This window comes from Austrofundulus limnaeus, unplaced genomic scaffold (assembly GCF_001266775.1).
Source record: "Austrofundulus limnaeus strain Quisiro unplaced genomic scaffold, Austrofundulus_limnaeus-1.0 Scaffold253, whole genome shotgun sequence".
Lineage (NCBI taxonomy): Eukaryota > Metazoa > Chordata > Actinopteri > Cyprinodontiformes > Rivulidae > Austrofundulus > Austrofundulus limnaeus.
Genome location: NW_013952655.1, coordinates 426,491 through 435,591, shown reverse-complemented (window position 1 = coordinate 435,591; position 9,101 = coordinate 426,491). Strand labels below are relative to the sequence as shown.

Below are 9,101 nucleotides of genomic sequence, written 5' to 3'. Positions count from 1 at the left end.
GTGTGTGTGTGTGTGTGTGTGTGTGTGTGTGTGTGTGTGTGTGTGTGTGTGCGCGCGCGCGTGTGAGTGCAGTGGTGGTGGAGTAGAGCGGAGCGCTGTGTTGATACTGCCCCCCTCCTCAAATGAGAGACCAGTGCAATCAAACCTTTTTTTCAATTTGCATTATTAAGAAATCAGGTTTTATTTCCGAACAAATTGGTTGCACTCCCAGCCTTAACACTAACAAACATTGATAAAAAAGCCTCTTAAGTTTTATCAAGTCCCTGAGAGCCTCTGTGTTCACAATAATTATGTTATTAAACAAACACAATTTTTGAAATGCCTCAGCTTCAAGTGTGCCACCAGCATATACGTATGTGACTGTGGGTAATTTAAGTAATTTACAAAATAGTGTGTAGTTTATGTACAGTGAGTCATGTCTGACATCAGTGGATCAGAGGCAATGAGCAGTTTGCTTTACTCTCACTTTTCAAACACATCACTTATCTTTGCTCTAGTTTTTTTAAATGCCCCATTTCTTTACTTATGAGTGTGTTCTAATTTTTGTTCTTCTTGACATAATTACACTGTCGCTTGTATAAAATGTGGATTTGCAATAAATAGTAAGTTTCTTTCTTTTCCCTGCAGCACATGAAATGTGGCCAAGTGGGTTTTGTTCCTGACTTTAAAGAAAAAAAAAACCTCCAAAGATCACATTCTGCCTCTTCAGATTTCCTGTTGGTTTACAGGTTGAGCCAAGGAGGTTTCTGGGTTTCCTCTAAGGTTTATTTTCCATCACATAGAATAGTCTGAGCTATTGTTAAATAAATATGTGTGTAAAATATTGGTGAAAGTAGCACTTTATGGGTCACTATATGAAACAGCTAAGACATTCATCTTTAATAACCGCTTGGCTTCAGAGTATATCTGTCCCTCAMTATTTAGACTCATGAACTGCTGAGTCAGTAAATGAAAATAAAGCCTGGAATTTGCAAACCAGGTACCACAGTTTTACAAATAAGCAAATTACTGAGAAACAGAAAGCCAGACAGGGTTTTGGATCTTCTCTCAAAACACAAACAAGTCGTTTCTCAACTGTYATAAGATGAAAATCAGTGAAAAATACAGGAGCACATCCTGTTCTTTCTGCAACTCACCCGTGTTTTTGTGCTTTGATGGCACCCAGCTGAATAAGGTCTATTAATTAAAGATGAATAAGTAGCAGTGCTTTTCCTGAAGCATGACCTCCTGTTGACTTTGGACCAGAAGTTTACTCTGGTGTCCTCCTCAGCCCTATGGGTTTGTGGGCCAACTTCCTGCCTCTACTTGAACAGTCTCAATAAAATATCAAGAACAAAGATTTAAAAAAGATTGGGGGGAAAGAGTGAAATGCACCTTTAGAAACATATGTCTTTCTTATCCATCTGGGTCTTAAACCACACACACACACACACACACACNCACACACACACACACACACACACACACACACACACACACACACACACACACACACACACACACACACACACACACACGGCAGGAGGCTAACTTCTCCAAGTGGGAGCTGTACTGTCGAGAGCCGGATGAAAAGAAACACTAAAACTACAACGAGGGGAAGACAGGTGGCCAGTTTGGCAGCCGCCTGTGCACATACACATACACACCAGTTTACATGTATGCATAAACTTCTTCCTCCCCAGCCCCCTGTGGTGCTCACCTGTGAAAGTGCTAAGTCTCCAAATCTGCAGCGTTCATCCTTCCCTCTGTCTTACTCTGTCTCCTTTCTCATTCCTACATAATAAATCTTCTACTTCTCACAGCTTCTCCATGTAAACATGCCACTCATAAGCAAGTAGTTGGTCTTGTTAAAAAAACACATTTTCTGCTCATACAGATTCAGCACAATRATTGCACTGTCATCATAGTTTACTGTCACAACACTGTGTCAATCATAGCTGCTAACACCTTACTAAAGCTGGACTTTGAAATAAAAATACTGTAGTTTCGCAGTTTCATTGTGTTTTCTATTTATTTTGGAGCTAGAATAGATCTCGGAGTAACTATAAAAGGACTTACCACATGGCATCCATTTCTTTGATTTGACTTTACTATATTTATTGTGAGCACTGTCATCGACCACCAGACCAAATGTCACCTCAATAGGGCTAAAAATGGCAGAGTTATGGTCAATTCTTACTTTTAGCTATGGCAGCCATCATGATTTTTTTTWAAGTTTGGATTTAGTACATGATGAGGATAGTTCTTAGCTACCACCACGCCAAATTTCAACTCAATGTGTATAAAATAGCTGAGTTATGGTCCTGGATGTTTAGCTGGATTCAGTATTGATAGGCATTGTTCTCATCTACCACCCCACCAAATTCAAGCCAAATATGTCTTAAAATGTCTAACTAATAGAGGTTTAAAATTAGCTCTTGTGGCCATCTTGGAATCACTCAATTTTGAGGAAAAAATTATGGAAATCAGGAAAACCAAAGAAATAAAAGAACACTCCAACACATCACTAGTATGTTGTACCACCTCTGGCTTTTGTAACAGCTTGCTGTCTCTGAAGCATGGACTTGATGAGTGACAAACAGCACTCTTCATCAATCTGGCTCCAACTTTCTCTGATTGCTGTTGCCAGATCAGCTTTGCAGGTTCATGGACCATTTTCTTCAACTTCCACCAAAGATTTTCAATAGGATTGAGATCTGGACTATTTGCAGGCCATAACATTGACCTTATGTCTTTTTTCAAGGAATGTTTTCACAGATTTTGCTCTACGGCAGGATGCATTATCATCATTGAAAAATGATTTCATCATCCCCAAACATCATTTCAATTGATGGGATAAGAAAAGTGTCCAAAATATCAACGTAAACTTGTGCATTTATTGAAGATGTAATGACAGTCATCTCCCCATTGCCTTTACCTGACATGCAGCCCCATATCATCAATGACTGTGTTCTCTTCAGGCAGTCATCTTTATAAATATCATTGGAACGGCAGCAAACAAAAGTTCCAGCATCATCATCTTGCCCAATGCAGATTCGTGATTCATCACTGAATATGACTTTCATGCAGTCATCCACAGTCCATGATTGCTTTTCCTTGGCCCATTATAATCTTGTTTTTTTTTCTGTTTAGGTATCAATGATGGCTTTCGTTTAGCTTTTCTGTATGTAAAGCCCATTTCCTTTAGGCGGTTTCAGTTCAGTCACAGACATTGACTCCAGTTTCCTCCCATTCGTTACTCTTTTGTTTTGTTGTTCATTTTCTGTTTTGGAGACATATTGCTTTAATTTTCTGTCTTGATGCTTTGGTGTCTCCCTTGGTCTACCAGTATATTTACCTTTAACAACCTTCCCATGTTGTTTGTATTTGGTCCTTGCAACCACAGAACTGCAGCTCACTAGACATTTTCTCTTTTTCAGACCATAGAGATGACTAGAGATGGCTGTGTGTGAAAATCCCACTAGATCAGCAGTTTCTGAAATACTCAGACCAGCCCGTTTGACACCAACAACCATGCCACGTTTAAAGTCACTTAAATCACCTTTCTTCCTCATTCTGATGCTCGGTTTGAACTGCAACAGATCGTCTTGGCCATGCCTACATGCCTAAATGTGTTGAGTTGCTGCCATGTGATTGGGTGATTCAACATTTGTGTTGAGCAGTTGGACAGGTGTACCTAAAAAGTGGCTGGTGAGTGTATGTGGGTGTGTGTGTGTGTACACATACACTAGTTAAGTGTAAACACATACACATGATTTTAGTATCTTTTTGGTATCTTATGGGTTTGTTTGTTTGTTCTTTTTTTGTAAATGTGTGAATTTCATTAATCTAAGATAAATAATTTAGCATTTAGGTAGGTCTTATGTAGTTTACTTGAAAACTTTTGCATCATTTGATAATAAGGTCAATTATTTGGATATGGTTACAATTTTGTAATAGTTTTTTTCATTAGCAATGATTTAACTTGTTTTTTTAAGTTGTCAGTTCCTTTGGAGAGGCAGCTGAAGTTATCCTGCCATTCATTGTAAACTAGCCTGGCCCTTGCCTACCTACACAGCTCCGCTCAATTCTAGTTTAGCTTCTCAGCTCCTCTGTACGAAGCAAAGTGAAGGACAAGGGTCAGTAACTTTGTAAGGTGTCATCTTATCAGGATGTCAGTTAATGTTTAAGTTCATAAGTTTTACTTTGTTAAGTTTTGTTACCTTTTCTTTTTCCCAAACTGCAGTTTTTTGAGTTTTTATAAATAAATAAGGAACCTTTTTTTAGGCCAATCCCTCTCTTTTGCTGGCCAATGTGAACCCTCACGCATTAACAGTATATGAAGATCCTATCTGCTATTACATTTTTGTTTACACTTGATGATTGTTTACCGTTTCACTGATTTAACACACACACAATGTATATACACATCTTGTGTGTGTGCACGTGCGTGTGCACTCACAGCACACTAAAACAAAGATATGAATGAATTCTTGTGTTATTGCTGTGTGCACATACATAAATGTCATGATTGTGTGAAACAAATAAACTCAAAGGAACAACCTATTTCTTTATTAAAACGTTTTTTTTAATTATTTTAAATCTACTAAATTCTTTTTTCATACACTTTAAAAGCATTTCATCCTGTGTGATTTGCCTTGCCTGTCACTTTGCTGTTGATGCACCTGAATTTCTTCACTGAGAGACAATAAAGACAATTTCTAAATAATTCATTTATAATTTTCTTAATATGCCAGGTCGTACATCTGTATTTGTAAACGTATAAATTCTTCAATTAAATTTCAGTTCAAAAATTATTCATTTCATTAAAAAACAAAATATCTACATATAATAGAAAACAAACAAAAAATACACAAATCAAAATAAAATGAAAGGTAGCAGAAGAGTAAATCGTATAATGTTTGCCCCTTTTATCCCCAGAATATATTCTAAGAAAACAAAATTTACAAAACTATTCTAAAATAAAAATAAATACATCAACTCAAACAACAATAAAACAAAGTATTTCAGCATGGAAGCTCGTATTTTTAATGTGTGACAGTGTCCTATACCATAACTACATCTGTACCGTTTTAAACAAACTATATCGTGTGAAAAAAGTTGTGGAGTTACAATTATTTTAGTTAGGCGAACAGCTTCCTCCATACAAATAAATCCGCAGTGGGACCCATCCAAGATGGCGGTGTGTTGAAACGTATCCGTACGTCACATTACGCGCGGACGCTGGGCATCGTAGATCAGGAGGCGGGGATTCAGCGGCTGCCGAGCACCCGGAAGAGAAGTTGGACGTACGGCTAATCTGCAGTGCAGTCTACTGTCGGTCCTTGCCTCCAGCGATGGGATTCTGTTTCCTGTTCATTCACAAACACAGCGGGGCAGTTCCAAGAGAAATGAGAACATGCGAAAAAGAATAGCCTCCAAATTGGCGACTATCAGCTTATTTTTTGCTCATGGATGCGCATTGTGGTGACTGACACTAGGAACCTGGCCCATGAACAACCTGCTACAACAGCTAGCATTAAAGACACGGCCATCCGTTTTCAGTCATCGCGTTGAATCCATGATTGAATGACAGTGGTTTGTTTTTGGAACGGTAAGATTTTTATATGTTATTTACATACATAAATTGTAATCATTGTGATTTTTTTTAAACCTAGCTTGCGTCAAGATAACTGTGTTAGCTAGCCTAAAGGTAACCACCTGTCTAAGGTTAATGGTAATAATTGTGGAATAAAGCCTAGTTTGTGGGGTTTTTATAGCCATGTTTTCCACTATCCGCGTTGTTGGAGACCACCGGAAGTGGTGAAAAACTGGTCAGCTTGTGTTGTTGTTGTTGACAGTCTGGGTCACACACCTATCTAACGTTAACTTGAACTTTGCATCCTCCTGAAGTGATGACAGCTCGACGAAACATCCCTGAGCTCTCAAATAACCTTGTGTGACCTGTCCTCGCGCACAAGCCACCTGATTAGACACACCTGTTCAGCCAGGGTCACGTGATGTATTGGTGCAAGAATGCGTTTAAACGGCGCGTTGTTGTCAGAGACAGAGGATCGGTTTCTAAAACTTTGGATCAGGATGCTGACGCTGGGGGTCTGGGACCTTCCTGTGGGTCATGAAACAACAGGAGGAGGTCGAGGTGATCTCCAAAAATAATTTAGAATCGTAGCATGATTGCTATGATTCTGTCTTTATTGTAATCACAACGTTGCTTTTGGTTGGAACAGTGGTATAATAGTTATGTTTTTTTTTCCAGCAAGGACAATACATATATAACTGTTTGACTCTTGAGTCAAGAATGGGTAAAGATCAGGATAGACAGGCTGGACTGGTTTGAGGCAGCAGTAATTCAACAAAGCAGCTGGGCCACACAGGTAAAGGCCCTGTCATACTAGACAACTTATGCCAACTTATGAAACATTTTTTATGTCTAAATGGCTAATAAAAGTTGTATATTTGATCAATTTGTTAGAATTACAGTATGTACACACCTAAAAGAAGCTTCCTGTTTATTTTTTTCAATCACATCTTCAACATAGATGTCCTTAAAACTTTCATAAGTTGGCGTAAGTTGTCTAAAACGTCATRGTGTGACAGGGCCCTTAGAACAGGAAAACACAGAAAACTCGACTCCTGTCTGCTCTTTATTTTCTACAACTCAGACTTTTAGAGGACGTTGTCTGAACATTCAGTTAGCTGGGTGGTGCAGAGAATATAACTACTCTTTAGAGTTAAGTTTCAAGTACAGCATCACTGAAATTTACCAGCTTTTCTGAACTTGGCTCCTGATCATTTTTTTTCCTGTTAGTTAGTATCTCATGGGACTGAGAGTGTTGGGCACTAGTTGAAGAACAGAACGAAAGTTTGGTTGTTTGTCTTCGTTCTTTTAATTTGCCATGGATCTATTTGCGGATCATTCCATCTTTGCCTAGCCCTAAGCATCACAGTCCAGATTGTGGCATCTGGTGCCGGTGTGTGACCTGAGCAACTGTGAAAATAGGTTGTGGAGGTCGCTGTGCTGTGTTTTACTTGTGTGTATGTGATCGCAGATACTTGAAAATAACTTGGAATATATAGAACAATGAAAAACTAAGATTGTCAATGCTGCGTCTAGTAATAAAAAATTGATCTAGTGCTAAATATGTGGATGTGATCAATAAAGTAATTTTGAAATTGAATTGAATGTGGTTTACAGTGATCTTGGCCAATGTATTATACTTCCTGCCTACAATAATACAAAACGTTTATGTATGGATTATCTTAAAACTTAAACACATCTATATTAGGGGTGTAAATAGCCAGCTTTATCACGATACAATATGACATCGATATGTTTGAATGACAATTTGATATTTCTCGATATAATAAAGTCTGTCACGATATGATTTTGATTCAATTCAAKTCACATCAATATAATCGATATAATGCGATATCAAATGCCCATCTAACACAATGACTGTTAGATGGACATGATATCGATTCACATCGCGCATTTGATGATGATATAGATTGAAATTTTCATTTTGCCTCGATATAACTGAATCACGAACCATTAAAATCGATATATTGATATAGATTGATGTATTGTTACATCCCTAATCTATATATGTATACGGTTTATTTATTAACATAACATACACCGGCAGACGGTTACAGACCACAATAAAACTGCACTGAGCACTATTAAATCAAAAACACATTAATGTTTATCCAAATATGATGTGTGACCAAGAAGTATGTTTTATACTTTTAGTATTTAATGAATTATAGGTTGGCCTGCCTCAAGATTTTATGTAAGTTATGTTTATTTTTATTTTTTATTTTATTTAGAAATTTATTCATGTCATTAAAAACAAAAGAACTATACACAATAGAAAATAAAAATATACAAATCAAAGATCAAATAAAATGAAAGGCAGCAGAAAGAATTTAAAAAAATCTTATCTCTTTTATGTATAATTATCACCCAACCCCACTGGTTTTAATGCCGTTAATAGATCTCTGTATTCCAGCATTTTCTCTGGCAATTTGTTTGATATTGTGAGCTATTATAGTAATTAATACATTATATTTATGTTGAAATTATTGCACAACAGCATAACCTTACCTCTACTTTGCATCTTCAGATTGCTATTTTAGGCACTAACCACTAGCTTTGCATCTGAATCACTGCTTAATTTTTGTGTGCGTGACCTGCAGAACATGTTCACTTATTTCAACACTCCTAAAACACCCATAAAAGATGAGATCAAAATCTGTTAAAACATTTACAAACAAGTGTATCATGTACAAACTGTTTAAGAACCCCCCCTAAACATTAAAAGAGACCAACTCCTTCAACTAAGTCTTTCTGCAGTAATTCAATTCAATTCAGTTTATTTATATAGTGCCAAGTCACAACACATGTTGTCTCAGGGCACTGTAGATAAAAAAAAAAAAAAAACAATCTAAAGAAGATGCCAGCAGATTTTGTTAAATCACTTCATCACAGTCTCCCATCCGAGCAAACAGTGGAGAGGAAAAACTCCCTGCTAATCAGGAAGAAACCTCCAGCAGAACCAGGCTCAGGACAGACGGCCATCTGCCTCGACCGGCTGGTTGGGGAACAGGAGACAGACACACAGAGAGAGACAGAAGAACTGGTCCAGGGGCACCTTCTTCTGGAAAAGAGACAAAGAAAAAACATGTTACTGATAGAAATAATTACAATAAACATGTAGAGACTAAAGACAACAGCAGAGTGAGGAAATGTGCTCAGTTTGTGCTCCAGCAGTCTAAGTCTATAGCAGCAGAAATGAAGAACAAATCAGGAAACTTAAGTCTAATTGTAGGATTTATAAAAAAGGAAAGTCTTCAGTCTAATATTAAAAAGCAGACAGAGTGTCAGCTTCACGGACAGAAACTGGAAGTTGGTTCAACAAGAGAGGAGCTTGATAACTGAAAGCTCTGCCTCCCATTCTACTGTTAGAAACTCAGGGAACCACAAGTAAACCTGCAGTCTGGGAGCAAAGTGCTCTGTTAGGTAAGTATGGAACAATAAGAYGTTTAATATATGATGGAGCTTGGTTGTTAAGAGCTTTGTATGTTAGGAGTAATATTTT

General features: G+C 37.6%; 1 protein-coding gene across 2 annotated transcripts in view; it reads left to right on the top strand.

The window, feature by feature from the left end:
* Positions 1–5,269: 5,269 nt before the first annotated feature.
* Positions 5,270–9,101, top strand: part of dop1a (DOP1 leucine zipper like protein A) — a 44,184-nt gene continuing 40,352 nt past the window's right edge. For both annotated transcript variants that reach the window (XM_014020477.1, XM_014020475.1), the window contains exon 1: positions 5,270–5,593. The gene's annotated coding sequence lies outside the window, so the exon portion shown is untranslated. The remainder of the gene's footprint in view (positions 5,594–9,101) is intronic.